We start from the raw sequence: 16,512 nt of genomic DNA on the forward strand, positions 1-16,512 counted from the left end.
AAGTTTTATTGAAAAAATCTAGTGGTTGATGAGATATTTTGCTAACACTACAGAGACACAAACACACATAAGCAAAAGCATGATCAACAGCCTTTGGCTTTCAGTGGGGGGCACTAAAACTAGAACTTAAAATGTATCTTTTATAAACAGAAAATTAATAATTTGACCACCTTTTCACTTGTTGCTCTCCTTCTTTGAGGGGGTTGTGTGTGTGTGTGTGTGTGTGTGTGTGTGGGGGGGGGGGGGGGGGGGGGGGTCATCANTAAACCTAATCCCGATCCTAAATTTCTTATGACCGCCCCTGTAGGTCCAGCTTGTCCCTCGTGTGTGTGTGTGTCGCGCTCTGCCTTGGATGACAGGTGATTCCTCCACCCTCCGTGCCGCCCACGCACCGCTGGAGCGCACCAGCCCGCGTCGCACCGCCCTCCTGCAGCCGGGAGGAGCAGAGGAGAGACACGCGCACACCAGACCGGAGGAGTCACGCTACCTCTGGGATGCGGCGGCGGCTGGCTGCGGCTCGTGGTGCCCTACGTGTGATCCGCCAAGTTTGCTTCCCGTAAGAGGCGAGGGGAGGAGAGAGCGAGGAACGAAGAGCAAGAAAAAACAAACAAACAAACAAACAAACAAGAAAAGCGTGCGGAAGACAAACAACACAGACCCGGGCTGAATCGGCAGCGGATCCGTTCCCTCCGTCTGAGCTCCGCTGTTCGCCGCGAGACGAAGACGATGTCCACGGCGAGCTGAGCATCACAAGTAGGGAGGGAAAAAAACCCCAAAGAGGTCAGATCTCGTGCGCGGAGGTGAGTACAGATGTCATGTCAGTGGGATGTTTTGGTTGAGACGGTTACTGCTCGGCTCAGGTAGAAAGAAGCACGTGCTTTAGATAGATAACCTGTACCATCAGCGCTCCTTGTTCAGGGGCTCGTCCGGCGCTGCACGCCCAGACGGAGAGCCGCTGAGAACTTTGTGCACGTCGGGCTGCAGCTCGGCGCGTGGGGATCTGCGCGTGTCTGATACCATCAACAACACGACGGGCCCTCTTAGTGGACGAAGAGGGCGGGCGCGCGCGTCCAATTCATACCCAACACCGCAGCACCCTAGGAATGTGGGAAACTAGAACTCAATGAAAACATTGCTTGAAGGAATACATGTCGCCCGTCGCCTTTCATGCCAGAGTTTTAGACTAAAGTCAGTTGATGCTAAGGAGTTGTAAAGAAAGCACTTTTTAAGCAACTTTGACATGACCTAATGTGACAGATCTGGCCAGATGTGATAGTGCTCTAAGTGTGTGTTGTGAATGACTCTCAGCTACCACAACAAGTTTCAGATCAATATCTGCAAATTGACTGACTTATAGCAAGTTTTCTGCTTAGTAAGTTCTATTAGTTGTGGCGGCATTCCTAAATTGGGGTGACACCAAAAGTTAATCAGTTGTAGATTTACTTACACTGATTACTTTCTGAGAGTTTTATGAACATCCATCCAGTGCTTCTTGCAATATTTTGCTAACAGACAGATAGGGTTGGCACCAAAGTTAAAGCCAAAGTTTTAAGCAAAAAAAATAAATAAATAAATAACTGCAACGTGTAGTGCTTGAAATATGTCAGGATGATGCTTAGCCATCACTGCATCAAACTCAATATCTGTAAAATTTTGTTATTTTAGAGTTATCAGTTTTAGATGCACAACCGGTGATTACATCCTGAGACTTTGGTTAAAATACGTCCACTATTTTACTTTTTCTTCTTACAGACACACACACACACAGAGTCGGGCAAAAACATTATCATCGACAAGAACAATATTCAGTATTTTGAGTTAAAATTTTGGTGTTAAAAACGGTTGCACAAGCGCTTCTTTTTAATTAAATAAATAGTGTTTATAATCCAAAGTCTTTGAATCTCTTGTTGTAACAAGGCCACTCTATTAATAAAAGTGTGGCAGGAGGAATGAGCAACATGTCTGTGAAGAAACACTTCATTGTTTTTGCCCAAAATATAAACAACCCTTTCCTCGATGTGCAAAAAATAAAACCGGGAAGCTATCATCCCAAAATACTTAATGTGATGATGTCAAACAGTAACAGTGAGGCATCACCAACGGCAGGCGTTGTCCTAAAAATTGCCACAGAATTGAATTAGACGATGTGCCGGAGCTGCCCGTGTCCTGCGGTGCAAATGACAGCTCCATGGCTCATCTGAAAGGCCTGTAGCAAAACAGCAGCTCATTACAAGAGCAGCAGCTCCGGCTGCCGCTGGCAAGAGGCTGCTGGCTCATTAGAGGTCACCGAGGGGCGAGTCTCACACTATGAGCCTCAGCTTGTTACCACAGCACACGGTGAAGCCTCTGTCTTTTTCGGAACCAATTCATTTTCCCCAACAGATGAAAGGATGAACATAAGTAAAAAAGCTAGATCTGTGCGTAATGTTATGCTAATAATTATTTTATTTTTTATTTTTTTGAAAGGCTGCAAAATATGCTAGGTGAAGTCACGAAGAGTGTTTGATCGTAACAAAGGAAAATGACAGGAAGTCTTATTGGTGTCATGCCACAAAAAGCAACAGATTGCTTGAAAGAAGTCTAAAAAATTCAAAACACTATAATGCGTACTCCGTTTGTCACTAGCTAGCTCAGAAGTGCTGACAGTGAACAACTAGAGTCGGACTTGAGAAGATTGGGCCAACCCACATCCATCTGAAAAAACATCTCAGAACATGTCTTACCGGGTCTTTCTTCTAGTATGTCACACACTGACACCATCAGGACTATAGCACACAGAATACTCTAAGCTGTTTTTTTTACCCCCTGGCGTTCAGGGCAGATTCTGTAAAGGTTAATCAAAGAGTGATCTTTTCTTTAGCATATCCAAGTACTTTTTTTTGCCTAAATGTATCAAAACAGTAATATGAAGAAAATAAATAGCAGATAGCAACAGTTACATTTGGGACAACAGCCTCAGCCTCATCATTAATCGCTGTTCTGCTTATAAGACACTGAGATAGAACAATGATGATGAAGATGATGGATGCTTCATTGACCCTTTGCAGGAATTTACAGGGTCACATCAGCAGCCGTCATGTCACACACAGTCAACAGTAACAAAAAACAAGGCAAAAGTGCTCTATTTACAGATATACAACAAATAAAATAAAATAATTTAGGACTAATGGTTAATGGTGCATTAATTGAATGTGGTCACAGTATGAGTTATGAATACTATACAATAATTCACTGTACTTTATACTAAATAATGCAAAGATAATAATACAAGATATTAATATTACTACTAAAAATAAAAATACAGTGTATACAAATACATTAAACCAAATTGTGGGGTACATTTATTAGTATACATTTAGTATACATTAGTTCATTGCTCGTTATAGAGCTTGATAGCAGCTGGCAGGAATAATCTCTGGTAGCTTTAAGTCTTGCACCGTGGAGCTGAGGTGCTCTGAGGAAACACCTCTAGGGCATGAAGTGGGTGCCTGTTGTTGCTCATGATGACATTTATTCTCCTTAGCAACTAAACTTTAGCTACCTGCTAAACCCAGACCTGTGTTATTCTGATGGTGGAGCTTGCCTTTTTTTTCTATCAATTTTTTAAGTTTTACCTAACATGTGAGCCCCCCAGCACACCACCCCAAAAAACAAGACACTGTCTATGACAGTCCTTTAGAAGGAGCACAGCAGTGACTGGCATTTGTTAAAAGACAACAGTCTTCTTAGAAAGTTCAGCCTGCTCTGTCCTTTCTTGTAAGCTGTCACCATGTGGCAGGACCAGTCCAGCTTGTTGTCCAGCTGTACACTTAGATACCTGTAGCTGGGGACACACTCCACCTCTGTCCCTTGAATGGACAAAGACCCTAGTTTGGGCCTCTTTCTTCTAAAATCAATAGCTATCTCTTTGGTCTGTGAGATGTTCAGCTTCAGATGATTATGAACATACCAGTCCACAAACTCCCTTGTGCCCCTGTATTCCTCTTCACTGTCACTCTTGATGAAGCCTACAACAGCAGAGGCTTCAGAGAACTTTTGTAGAAAACACTAGTCAAGGTTGCATTGAAAATTAGAAGTGTACAGGGTAAATAGGAAGGGTGACAGGGTGTGGGGCCCCTGTACTGCAGAGGACCATGTCAGACACACAGGTTTGGAGTGACGCATACTGTGATCTTGCAGTCAACGTACCTGCATCAACTTCAACTTCTTCTCAACCTCTCACTGAGTAACTGTGACTGGATGGTGTTGAATGCACTACCATCAGTGGTAAGCAGGTGGGCATGGATTCTCTAAAGCATGTAGGTGAGAGCATCATCTACACGGATAGTGGACTAATATGCAAACCATAAGGGGTCTGTGAATGTGTTGTTTTTGGGTTTGATGTGGGAGAGGACCCGTGTCTCCAGCATCGTCATGATGTGGGAAGTTGAGGTAATGGATCGGAAGTCACTGGGGCCGGTTGCATGCATTTTTTGGGGGACAGACACTAGACATGATGTCTTCCAGGAGGTGGGAATCTTCTGCTGCTGCAGGCTCAGATTGAACAGGTAAGTCAGGATGTCACACAGCTGAGAGGAGCAGGAATTAGGGAGATTTATATACCATCAGGTCCAGCCACCTTACCCTGTTTAAGCCTGTCTAGTTCCCTTCTGACCTGCAGTGGGTGTATTGTTAGGGGTGGAGCTGGTGGTAACGTAATGGGAGTGGAAGAGGGAAGGACAGGAAGACGAGTTGGTTGCAGGATAGTAGTGGAAGAGGTGGGTGTGTTAGCTGGTTGTGAGGCGGTGTAGAGAGGTTGGTTAAACACAGATGCCAGGTGGGGATTGGTGGAACAATCATATCTATTAAAAACCAGAATAAATTAATTCAATCATTCAAGGTCATGGTCTCCAACAGGAAGCAATTCAGGTTTTCTGTCAAAACCTGTGCTGTTTTCATCCAAACCGGACCTGCTTCCACCCATCTTGTTGCAGCTATGAAGTAAAACATCTTCCAGATCAAGGATGGTCTTTGTAGGGTCTTGGAGAGGTCTTCAGGGGCATAGTAAGAACATAGTAGTCTTCACATTACATGTGACAAGGCAATGATAGGTCCACAGCAGTTTTGAGCATGATGGTTTTCAGGTGTATGTTAACACTAAGCCAAGAAAGAAACACATTACAAAAGACCATAGACCTCTTCTTTACTGATTGACCAACCCACTATGATGCAAAAAAACATGCTGGATGCTGAAATTGTTCACATGCTGAGATCACAACTGTGATCTTGACAAGGTCATAGATACTTACGATAGTAGCATCTTGCTGATCTTCTAGGGTTGCTGCATCCTGACCATAAAAGTCATGCCGGGTATAGCACAGTGGAGTAACTTGGACATGCTGAAAATAACAGGAAAAAACAATTCGACAAGTACTAAGAGCCTAGTAGCATCACAATTACTGTCACACTGAAGGTTTTCCAAATTTGCTGTGATCCAGCCTTGTTCTATCATGTTGTTTAGGTCATATAGAGCGTTGGGGGAGAGGGGGCAATCAGCCAGTCTGAACAGGGCTTTATATTTTTCAATCTGACACCATTCATTTGCTTCCTTGAATTTTGTAACAGTATAGTGCTAAAGAAGGGAGTTGCCTTCATGGCTATTTGCACGAAGGGTGTACAGCATTGGCATCAATACTAACGTTGGGCTTTTTAATTAAACCACAGCGTGTGAGAAAATTTATGCACACTTCTTCATTAGTACTGTACATCCAGTCATTTCCAACCCAATCAATGCTGCTTTACTATTACTTTGGGTAGCCTTTTTTGGGTGGTGAGATAAACAAGATTATAAATAAATAAATCTTTAAAGTAAACACATTCACATTCTTGAAGTACACTTGAGAGAAGCTTGCCAAGGCCAGTAGACACATACAGTAAAGCACAGACACAAACACTGTATCCAAGTGCACTGTTTGCACTCTTTGGACATAATGGTAACGCCTCACTGTGCGGCAGATGCCAGCTCTAGCTGTGAAAATGAGGCAGAAGCCCAGCTAGAACTGACAAATGGCCTGCATATTTATTTTAAAAAAGGTACTAGCGTCTTATATAAAATGAGTCGTGCCGTGCCATTCATCTACATTGTACAAAAAATTTGAATAAGTCATTTTTCTTTAAAGGATGGAGAGACTGTATGCTGGAGCAGAACCTAAAAAAAGCTGTAATCCTTTACACTCTTTGAATTGAATTACATTCAGGCTTATTTCTGTTGCCTTGCCACAGCTAATAAAGGCATTTTATTTTGACAAGATAAAAATGGCCGTCCTTGAAAACATTGTAGCTAAATGGGTTTGATTATTTTTTGTCTCGCTTTTTCAGTGTTTTTTACTTTAGCATTTATGTCACTGAAACTACAATTAAAAAGAAATTCATCAATGTTTTTTAGATTATTTTAAAATTTCACTACAAAATAAGACATTGAGGGTCATTCTTCAGTGTAAGATGCAGTGAACCTTTAGCTGAGAGACATCAGTGATTGCAACAGCATCCACTCAGGTAGTCCCAGCAGCCACTCACTTGATTCATTCGTGAAAAGGTTAGACAAATGCCACAAATAATTTTTGGTCTGCCTCTTGACTGTACTCTCCCATTCCCGGTGTCTCAGCATGTTGATTTTTCTGAGATGGTACAGGTCGTGAGCGTCTGGGATTTATTGGGTGCCTGCTGAGTTTTGCCATGACACGAGGGAAATGAGGTGCAAGTTTTAGAGAACGGAGGGATCTGAGCTCTCATCTGTGTTCAGCTTTTGTAAAGAGAAAATCTTAATGTCAGCTCAACGGCTCGGTTCTCAACTCACTTCCTGCCTGGTTGAATGAGCCAAAGAATGGACTGTACTTGCAGCATACTTTTAACGTGGATTTCAAGAATAGCACATGAAAATGAAACACTCCAGTCATAAATTCAGACTGTATATTCACACTCTGAGATGCATTGACACTGCTGTCAAGTGTTTAGCTGGTTCACTGAGCGCTGTGATGGAAATCTTAAATATCATGTTAATTAAGAGTGAAGAAGATAGGTTGTAGGGTGTGGGTGTGATACTCAGCCACATATGCTCAAAATAAGATTTTTCTCCGACTTCAGGTGGACAGATTCAGCTGTCAGTGTTAACATAGGTGCTTGAAATCTTTGAAAATACTCAAAATTTTGTGTGTAGATCTAGTCATAATTTTGTAATCTGTTGTCATTTTAATTTTAATCTAGATATAAATGGCTAAATGTCACTTTATTTCAGTGGACTAAATTTACAGTAAATGTGGTCAGTTAATATATGATCTGTAAGGGTTATGTATTTTTACATTTCAGGTTTATTTTTAAAAAAGTATTTACACCAAGATGAAACACATCATTATGATTTTAAATTGTAAGGTTTGAATGAGCAATATAATAAGATACAGGGTGTCCAGAGTGTCCCCTGTCTCTTGTGCAGTGATGGTTAGAGATGGGCACCAGCGGGTAAAGAAAATGGCTGGATGGATATAATAATGTTGGCATCTTCAAGCCATGATCATAATCATGCACTGGGGTGGTTCATGGCTGACTGCGAAGCAGCTTCTTTATGTCTGAGGCCATGGTTCTCAACTAGGAAACAATGGAGTGCTTTCTCTAGGTACGAGGTGAGTCTCTGCCTGAAGTGGATGACTTCAAGTATCTGGGAGTCTTGTTCACGAGTAGTGGTAAGGTGGAGATGTAAAGAGAAGCTCTCAATTTACTTGTTCACCTGTCAGCCCTCACCTATGGTGATGAGTTTTGGATCATGACTGAGAGAACGAGATCATGGATACAAGTGGCTGAAATGGGCTTCCTTCGTAGGGTGGCCAGGCTCAGCCTTAAAGATAAGATGAGGAGCTCCATCATTTGGGAGAGCTTGGAGAAGATCCAGGGACCAGTTAGCCCTTTATTAAAATATCACCAGTGATATTGGCATCAAAAGAAGTCACCTAAGGTGGTTCAGGCATCTGATAAGGATGCCTCCTGGGGTCCTCCCTCTGGAGTTTTTTCAGGCATGCTGCACTGAGAAGAAACCCCAGCACAGACACAGAACTTGTTGGAGGAATTATGCATCCTGTCTCTCCTGGTAACGCCTAGGAAGAGAAGGAGGAGCTAGCTGTAGCGTATCGCTGGAGAGGGGAATACAAGCCAAAAGCGATGTATTTTTCAGCGATTTACGTGTTACAATGATTGACATTAAAAAAGATGTAACGACTCTGCATTCTTCCGTTACTCAAAACTGAAGCCAAAATGTCAGTTCTTTGGGAGCTGCCATGTTGTGTTGTTGGAACAGCATCTGTGTGTTAGGGACGTTGGGCTGTAACCTTTTTATAAAAGCCCCCCCCCACACACACACACACACACACACACACACACACCACACTTTCACACTGTCAATCACAGTGTAACATAAAACTTTTTTAAAGCCTTAAAAACTAATTGTAACTAAATTAATTTAAAAACGATTATGAACATACAGCAACAGGGTAAAACAAAAATGAACACTTAAAAAAAATTATCTTAACTTTATTTTTTAGTCAAGAAAAGTTCCCTTTTGTTTACAATAAGGTAGGACTTAAAATTGTACTTCAGCCAGCCACTAAGGGGTTCTTATCCTTTGTGGCTTCAATTTCCAGTTTATTCTCCTGTGTCTAGTTATGTTTAATACATCTTGAAGGTCCAAAGACTGTAGCAACATGTGTCCTCACAGAGGTAGTTCAGTACTGTGTGTGTGACTGATTTAATGAGATACAAACCAACAGTAGTGAAAACAGTTTATTACTGCAGCTATCACAACATTTTTATGTGAGAGGCAGGCATGTTGGATAATGAGGTCCAGCTTGGTCAGGAATTTCTGACTTTCTGAGTCAGGTTGTTATAGTCCAAGTGCCATGCATTTGTGCTCTGCATGCTAATGATATGTTTGGCCAGTCAGATGGACTCTCACTTCCCTTGATGCCCACACATGGTTTAAATAGCGATCGAGATGTTAAAGCACTCGGAAAGTCATGATTACAAAACAGAAAGAGAAACGTGGGATTGTCACAACCATCAGTATTCAACCATAACATCCCAATCACATAGTTTTCTAATATCGTGCAGCCCTTCTGCTGATCTACATACTGAGTGATACAGGAAGACAAGGTAAGTCGTACAGCTGTAGATTGAAATGGACCTGCCATACCTTCAGTCAGTCGGCAACGTTGATTTTGATACATGAATCAGATAATGAAACTGGTGAAATAATAATGACATTTTGAAAGTGCCTGCCACTTGGTGTGTTAAGCTGTTAGCAGTCCAGGTATGTGGTGGAGATCCCTATCATCTCCTACTGCATCAAATTGTAACTCAGTATCTAATTCAATTCAATTCAGTTTACTTACATAGCCCCATTTCACAACAATAGTCATCTCAGGGCACAGTACAAAAACATTCACATACATTCTAAAAAGCTAATTAGTAAAAGATGCCTATCTAAGGAAGCCAGCAGATTGCATTGAATCTTCACTTTGTCATAGTCTGACTGAATTATACCTTTTTTGTTATTGCTGTTACGGCCATTTTGAATATTGAAGCAACATAGCAGTGTAGTTGGATGTTACTGATAGCTACTACCACACCAAATTTTAGCTTAATATCTCTAAAAATCACTGAGTCATAGCCATTTTTGTATTCAGCAAGTTAGCTGTGATGGCCATTTTGATTTGGGTTGGCCCAAATAACTAATCAGTCATAGAGGAACCACCAATTTAGGAGATATCTCAAAAAGTGTACAGTTTTAGTAGGATTTCAAGGATTCTCCATGCACTCTGTTTTTTTGGAGTAATTTTTGTGAATTACATCACCATGATAAATTAAAACACCAATGAAAGTAATAGCACCCATCTCACAGCCAAGCCCCTTATTTTGATGTATATTTTATGTCTATGTATATTTCACTCTTCCGTTCAGACGTCATTATAGTTGACGTAAGGATAAAAAAATATATTGTTTTTTTGGAAACCTATGTGGATAGTAATATATGCTGCCATTAAAAACATGCTTTTCTAACACCAGTCACCATTTAGAAGTCCTCTTTGAGTGTTTATGTGAATAACAGATATACTGCAAAGCATTTTGTGCAACCTGGATAAGGTAGTTACCTTAAAAAACTTTTCCTTAACTAAAAGGGTTCAGGAAACCCATCAGCTATCATTTATTTTCTGATTCAGTCAGTAAGAAAAAAAAAGTGTTTAAATTTGCTGCTTCTGCTGTAGGTACATTTCCTTCAATTTTTCATCCATTTTTATTTGAAGAAGCCATTTACAATTTAAGGTGCATCACTGTCACTATGATTAGGCTCTAATAGCAGCCAACGACTGCGACAACCCACACAGATGTCTTCATTATGTACTAATAGACAGGAGGAATCTTATAAACTCTAGATGGAAAAATGTTTCTTCTTGTTTTGTATGTTTTAAATTGTAAAACATCACACACCTCATGTAGTTTACTAGCATAGGAACTTGAATTTAAAATTCTATTAAACTTTAATCAGAAAATACATTTGAAGAAGTTATTTATACATTACAAACCTAAAGGTTTCTACTTACAAAGATCTAAGATTTGTGGCACCATCTGGATAATTTTGATGTTTTCATGCTTTGAATACTGCATAGTAGATAAGTAGAAATAACTCAAAGCAACAGTTCAGATTGTTTAAAGTTGGATTTTGAAGGTAGAAAAAATACTAACAAATAGTTGTTTGCCTGTTGTAAATAGCTCTTTGAAAAACCTCAGTTCAGAGAAATAGTTTAATTCTGACCGGATTCACAAATTGGCTAGTCCAAGTGAGGTCAAGACCAAAGTGGATTGCTGCAGGCTTAAAATGCTCCAATCGCCAAGATTTTCGAGCTGTTCATGGGATTTTTATTTTATAAATCTTTACACTGCTGTCAGTTCTGCATAGAATTTTATGGTTTGTAAGCATAAATACCAGTAGCAACAGCTAGCTGTGGTACTTTTGGTGCAACCTGGACCACTTCCTTAAGGAAAAACATATTTCTGTAAGAATAATGGTGTGATGAAAAATGATTAGCAGTGTAAAGTCTAAAATAATGTGTTTTCATTAACCACCATGATTTTTTCTAGATTTGAGTTTTTTCAAGATGACAGAAATCCACTTTGGTCTTGGCTAAGTTCAAACTAGCCATTGGCTTCTCAATCCAGTTAGAACACTATCTCTTCTAACAGATGTTATATAAAGAGCTATATACAACAGATAAAATATTTATTGTTCATAATTTTTGCAAGGAACTCTAATTTCATATATCTGACCTCCCCCTTTAAGGTCAAGGTTTTAAGGTTAAAATTGAACACTAGTGGTTTTCCTACTGCATTTATTCACTGTTCAAGCTGCGTGGATTTAGAGAAATCTGTTTGCCATATTCAGCTGTTTGTATTAACACATATTTTAGCAGGAGCACAATACTTTAAGTCAAATTCATGTATAGAGCAATTAAAAAAACCTGACATTGATCAGATTTCTATGCCTTAACAAAAAAAATTTAAGGCAGCACATCTAGCAATAAACAAAAACTTTAAAAATTAAGGCCTAGCACACCTTAAAGGAATGCACATTACCTTTAATGCCATCCATCCATCCATCCATCCATCCATCCATCCATCCATCATCTGCCACTTAATCTACTATGGGTGGCAGCCAAAGGCATGGGGTTTGGTGCTCTGACCCTAGTTTACAGAAGCTTTGAGTTGTAGGTGTTTAGGTCAAACCTAAATGACGTCATACTCCAACCAATGTGGAAGGAGTAAAGGGTTTTCTGTGGTTCATGCAGAAACATTCTGGACCATCTCATGAGAGAGTGGGTTGGTTTATACCAACATTCAGACATACAGCAGTAATGTGAGAAAAGTGTGAGTCTACTTTTCAAAGTCTTTAAACAATACAAAGAAGCTAACCTTGGGGGAAAAAAAACAATTTTCTTTTCATTGTTGAATTTTAAAGTAATTTGTATCTTTTGTGCTTTTACAATACAGTAAATAAAAAGTATCATCTTGCCACATTGAGAAATCAGTATTTCTGTAACCTCTCTTTATATTGATTTGAAATAAAAGTTCAAGTTTTATTAACTTTTCAGTGCAGTGTATGAAAAGGTATTAGTTTAGTCCAACTTAACATCCTGTGTGAAGCGGTTACTGACTTCTAGCGGTCAAGTATGAGATAGCAACTGTATCAAACCATCTGCCTGCATACTATTCAGGAACAGAATATTTTCATCGTGGTGCTTTAGTTTATGATTTGATGAGGGCAAGGAACCCAATGGCGTTTGTTCTTGAAGATTATCTTTTTGGTGAAAGTCAAACTGGTGCTTGCTTTTGTTCTGCAGTCCTTATTCTGAATGTTATTACTTCTACAGGTTCCTCCTTCTTTGAGAAGGTCAGTTCATATGTGGTTTCCTGTTCATTATATAATCTACACATCGGCTGGTATGAGATTATTTATTTGTTTATTTGTTAAGCAAAACCACCATGTTTTCATGGCATCACAATATTAAAACTAGAAGCACTCAGAAAGCACAAACCTCTTCCAAAGCCACAGCGTGATTCATAAATAGTGCGATCCGTATCATAATCTGGATCACCACCAAAATGTAATCCATTGTTTTTTCTGACAACCCCAACATTTCCTGAAAATTTCATCCAGATCTGTTCTTTAGTTTTTATCTGATCTTTGCTAACAGACAGACAAACAACTGAAAACAGAATGTCTTTTGGTGGAGGAACATAAGGGTCACATGTATGAGCAGAGAGAAGTTTTTACCAAAGGGGTTACCTGTGACCTTTACCTTTGACCCTATGAACCTCAACAGGCATCACCTTTGACCCATGAGGTGCCCAGCTGTGCAGTTTGACATTCCTACATTACACTGTTGCAGAGTTGAGGGCACTAGGTCAACTGCAATGTTGACCTTTGACCCCACCACCTTGAAATTGATGGTGATCACCCTTGACCTGCTGTGGAGTTTAACATTCTTATTATACAGCTGCAGAGTTAGAGCATGGGCTGATGTCTGACCTTGAACTTTGACCGGATCACCACCAAAATTTAATCACTCGTTCCTTGTGTCATGTTTGGCGTTTCATGAAAACTTCATTAAAATCTATTCATAAGTTTTTGGATAATCTTGCACACAGACAGACAAACAGACAAACAAACATACTACAAAAAATATACCCACCTTGGCGGAGGTAACAAAAATATCAAAAAACATAATAAATGGTCAAATTGATTAAATTTAAAAACTAAAGGCTTAGCATTTTTTTTAGTTTTATTTTTTCTTTGTAAAAATAATATCCTTGGTTATCAGTAAAATGATGCTATTAAATTCAGCATTGCTTTGTTTTGTTGTTACATGTGGTGATCCAACATGCAGCCTGTGCCACAAAAAGCACAGTACAGTACAGCATCTGTCTATTTATCATAGTTCTCTGTTGTTTTTCATTGGCCTTGACGTGAGACATGTGTTGGTGCTTTGTTTGCACTTTGTCATTTATGCTAATTTAATTTATTTGTAAATGTGACTTAAATTAGGATTCAAATTAGGTCCAAATAATTAATATTTATTTTAATTGTATTTTAGTTTAAAAAAGTATTTCAAAAGTGCCTTTTTGCAAAACTGTCGTCTTACCGTATATCACATAATGAATAATAATATTATCAACTTTACTGTCAACTAATTATTATTTTTTTTACTAAATCACGGTCAGCCAGCGATCGGTCGGCTGGCGATCGGCTGGCAAACGGCTACCTACCACCGGGCTTAGCCTCTTTTCTGGGGGAAACCCTGGTCACTTGTTTGCTTACGTCAAAAAAACTGTGGTGGGCAACCAGGAACATGCCTTCAATAATCTATGATATTTCCTTTAATAGAAGAGTATGCTCAAACTTCTCACAAAGCAGGGATGAAAATAGCAAAGTCCTCAACTTTCTTCTTCTTTTTCTTCACTACTTTTTGAACCTTTCCTTTAAGCTAAAATAGTGCCTATTTTTTAATCAGAGGACCTGATGCAATATCATGCAAGTGGTATATTCTATAAAAAATTTTTATAGAAAGAATGAATAACTTTTCATTACTGCTACCAGTGAAAACTTGAAGTTGTACAAATTCCACTAAACCTTGAATTGGAGTTTTATTCATATAAGCAGGAGCAAGGATAGGCATGAATTCCTGGGACTTCAGTTGAACAGTTTCTGAATTGGTGAAGTGCACTTAACTAAGGTTTTATATGACCTTAAAATAATAAATTGTAGAACAACTAACAGCATTTTACTTTCCATTGATTTACTTTTAGTGTATCTTTTAAATTTTAGACCTTCTTTTTTGAGTAAAATTATATATATATATATAAATATATATATATATAATGCGGAATGTAACCGTAGCTGTTGGAAATTCACTTCCTCTTAATAATTCTCTTTTGCCCGTCTGTATTTGATTTGGCTTCCTATTTCAACTTTTGCTGAGACGAGTTCAAAACCATATTCATTGTATGATAGTTCACGAAGGTCTTTGTACAAAAAGCTCAAAAAGAAAAAGCTTTACCCTTCTCGCTGTGCCTCAAACATGTGGATGATGTGGAGGTTCAGTCTCCCGCTGTCGGAGAGCAGAATATGAGACATTTATACTGTGATTCACTCAGTACTCAGTGGTTCATTAACATTTTGGTGGACAAAAGCTAAATGCAATTTCTCAGCATAATAGAGACATAAAAAATTGCTCAGTTAAAGACCTTAAGAGTGATATTCTGACACATGAATTAATTAGGTTAATACAATGAGACATTTTAACAGCTAGTTTGATTTCTTTGTTAAGTGATCGGTGTTAGAGTAAAAAATTATAAAATTCATCAGCTTTGTAGATTTAAACTGTGTATTTTAATACACACACAAGTAATAGTGAACAAACTGAATGCTTAGGTTTGTTTGCAAATTAGAAAATGTTGAAGTAAAAATATAAACAGGAATGTCAAAGAGATTGAGTATTCACTAGTTTCACAACAGTGTTCACAAATAATCTGAACTTTAAGAAAGTTCTCCCTAAAGTGACACTAATGTTTGTTGAAAATTACTACTCAGATTTTCTAACAAATCTCAGCAAAAGTCGAGAGAGGACATGCTTTGAAACTTGTTTTCATGACGTTACCTCAAAATAACCACTTTTCTTTTGTTATTTCAAGATTTTGTGCTCATTCTCTTTAAAATATTTTTTATCTTGTTATCTTGACATAACAGAGCTTTGTTTCTTGAGATAATAGGTTAGTATATTTAATTATTTTGGTTATTTTTGACCCCTGCAGTTTGGGTTGAGCCAGGCAAAATAAGTACAATCTTACAAGTTTCACACCTTTAAATTCAACTTAATAGTTTTCCAGGTTTTTTGAAAATGTTAGTGGAATTTGTTGAGTCTTACAAGAATTTAAAAACTTCTTGAAGTTATTTTTAAGTTGTTCCTCAGTAAAGAAGGTCACCTACAAGTTATGTAAATATTAACTGACTGCCAGTTTGTTTGTGGCAAACAGCACTAGCAAATTTAACCCAAAACAAAAGTATTTAATGCAAGAAGGCAGCCTCGGGAGCCACAAAGTCCTCTCAGCTGCCAAATTGCCTCTGACTGTACACATTATACCTGCATTAAGGTTTGCCAGAGAAGAGTCTCTGCTGCACAAAACAAAATGAAACAAAAACTAGATTTTACCTGAGCCTAAAGACAAAGTCTTTTAAAAATGCGATCTGTATTGTACTTTACCGCTGTAACAAGATGTGTTTAGCATAAATCTGCAATGCGTTTAGGCAAAAAGCCCAATTCCATCTTAAAAACAAGGAGGTGAAGGTGTCATGGTTTGGGGTTGCTTCAAGATTAATGGAAACTTGATGACAGGGATTGAATGATTCCTTCAGCACCAAATTAGTGCTTTAAAGTTTTAAAAACTTCATGGCAAACCTGAAGTAAAAGGAGGTATACACTCCTGATCAAAATCTTAAGACCAGTCAAAAAATTGCAAGAATTTGCATTTTGCACTATTGGATCTTAAGAAGGTTCTAAGTAGAGCTTCACAATGTTAAAAGAAGAAATCAGCCTAAGAAACAAAAACTTTTGAGAGGGGAATTAATTGAAAACTGCATTTACACTCAAACATGATTTTTTCAGCTGATCAAAAGTTTAAGACCATAGCTCAAAAAAACCCGAAACCCCCCCAAAACAGAAATCAAAGTGTCAAAAAGAAGGACTCAGTAATGAGTAGCTCCACCAATCTTGTTGATGACTTCAAACAATTGTTTAGGCATGCTTGATGCCAGTGTTTCCAGGAGGCTAATGGGAACGTTGCTCCAAGTGTTGAAGATGGCTTCACGAAGGGCATCCACTGCCTGGAACTGATGTCCATTTTTGTAAACTTCCCTTGCCATCCATCCCCAAATGTTCT

At 38.8% G+C, this 16,512-nt stretch overlaps 1 protein-coding gene across 2 annotated transcripts in view; it reads left to right on the plus strand.

Moving 5' to 3' along the window:
- Nucleotides 1–419: 419 nt before the first annotated feature.
- The window catches only part of mgat4c (mgat4 family member C), a 181,379-nt gene continuing 165,286 nt past the window's right edge, over nucleotides 420–16,512 (plus strand). Inside the window, exon 1 of one of the 2 annotated variants that reach the window (XM_037978354.1) lies at nucleotides 420–800. The gene's annotated coding sequence lies outside the window, so the exon portion shown is untranslated. The remainder of the gene's footprint in view (nucleotides 801–16,512) is intronic. The other variant, XM_017430235.3, reaches the window with a different exon arrangement.

Source organism: Kryptolebias marmoratus, linkage group LG11, assembly GCF_001649575.2.
Source record: "Kryptolebias marmoratus isolate JLee-2015 linkage group LG11, ASM164957v2, whole genome shotgun sequence".
NCBI lineage: Eukaryota > Metazoa > Chordata > Actinopteri > Cyprinodontiformes > Rivulidae > Kryptolebias > Kryptolebias marmoratus.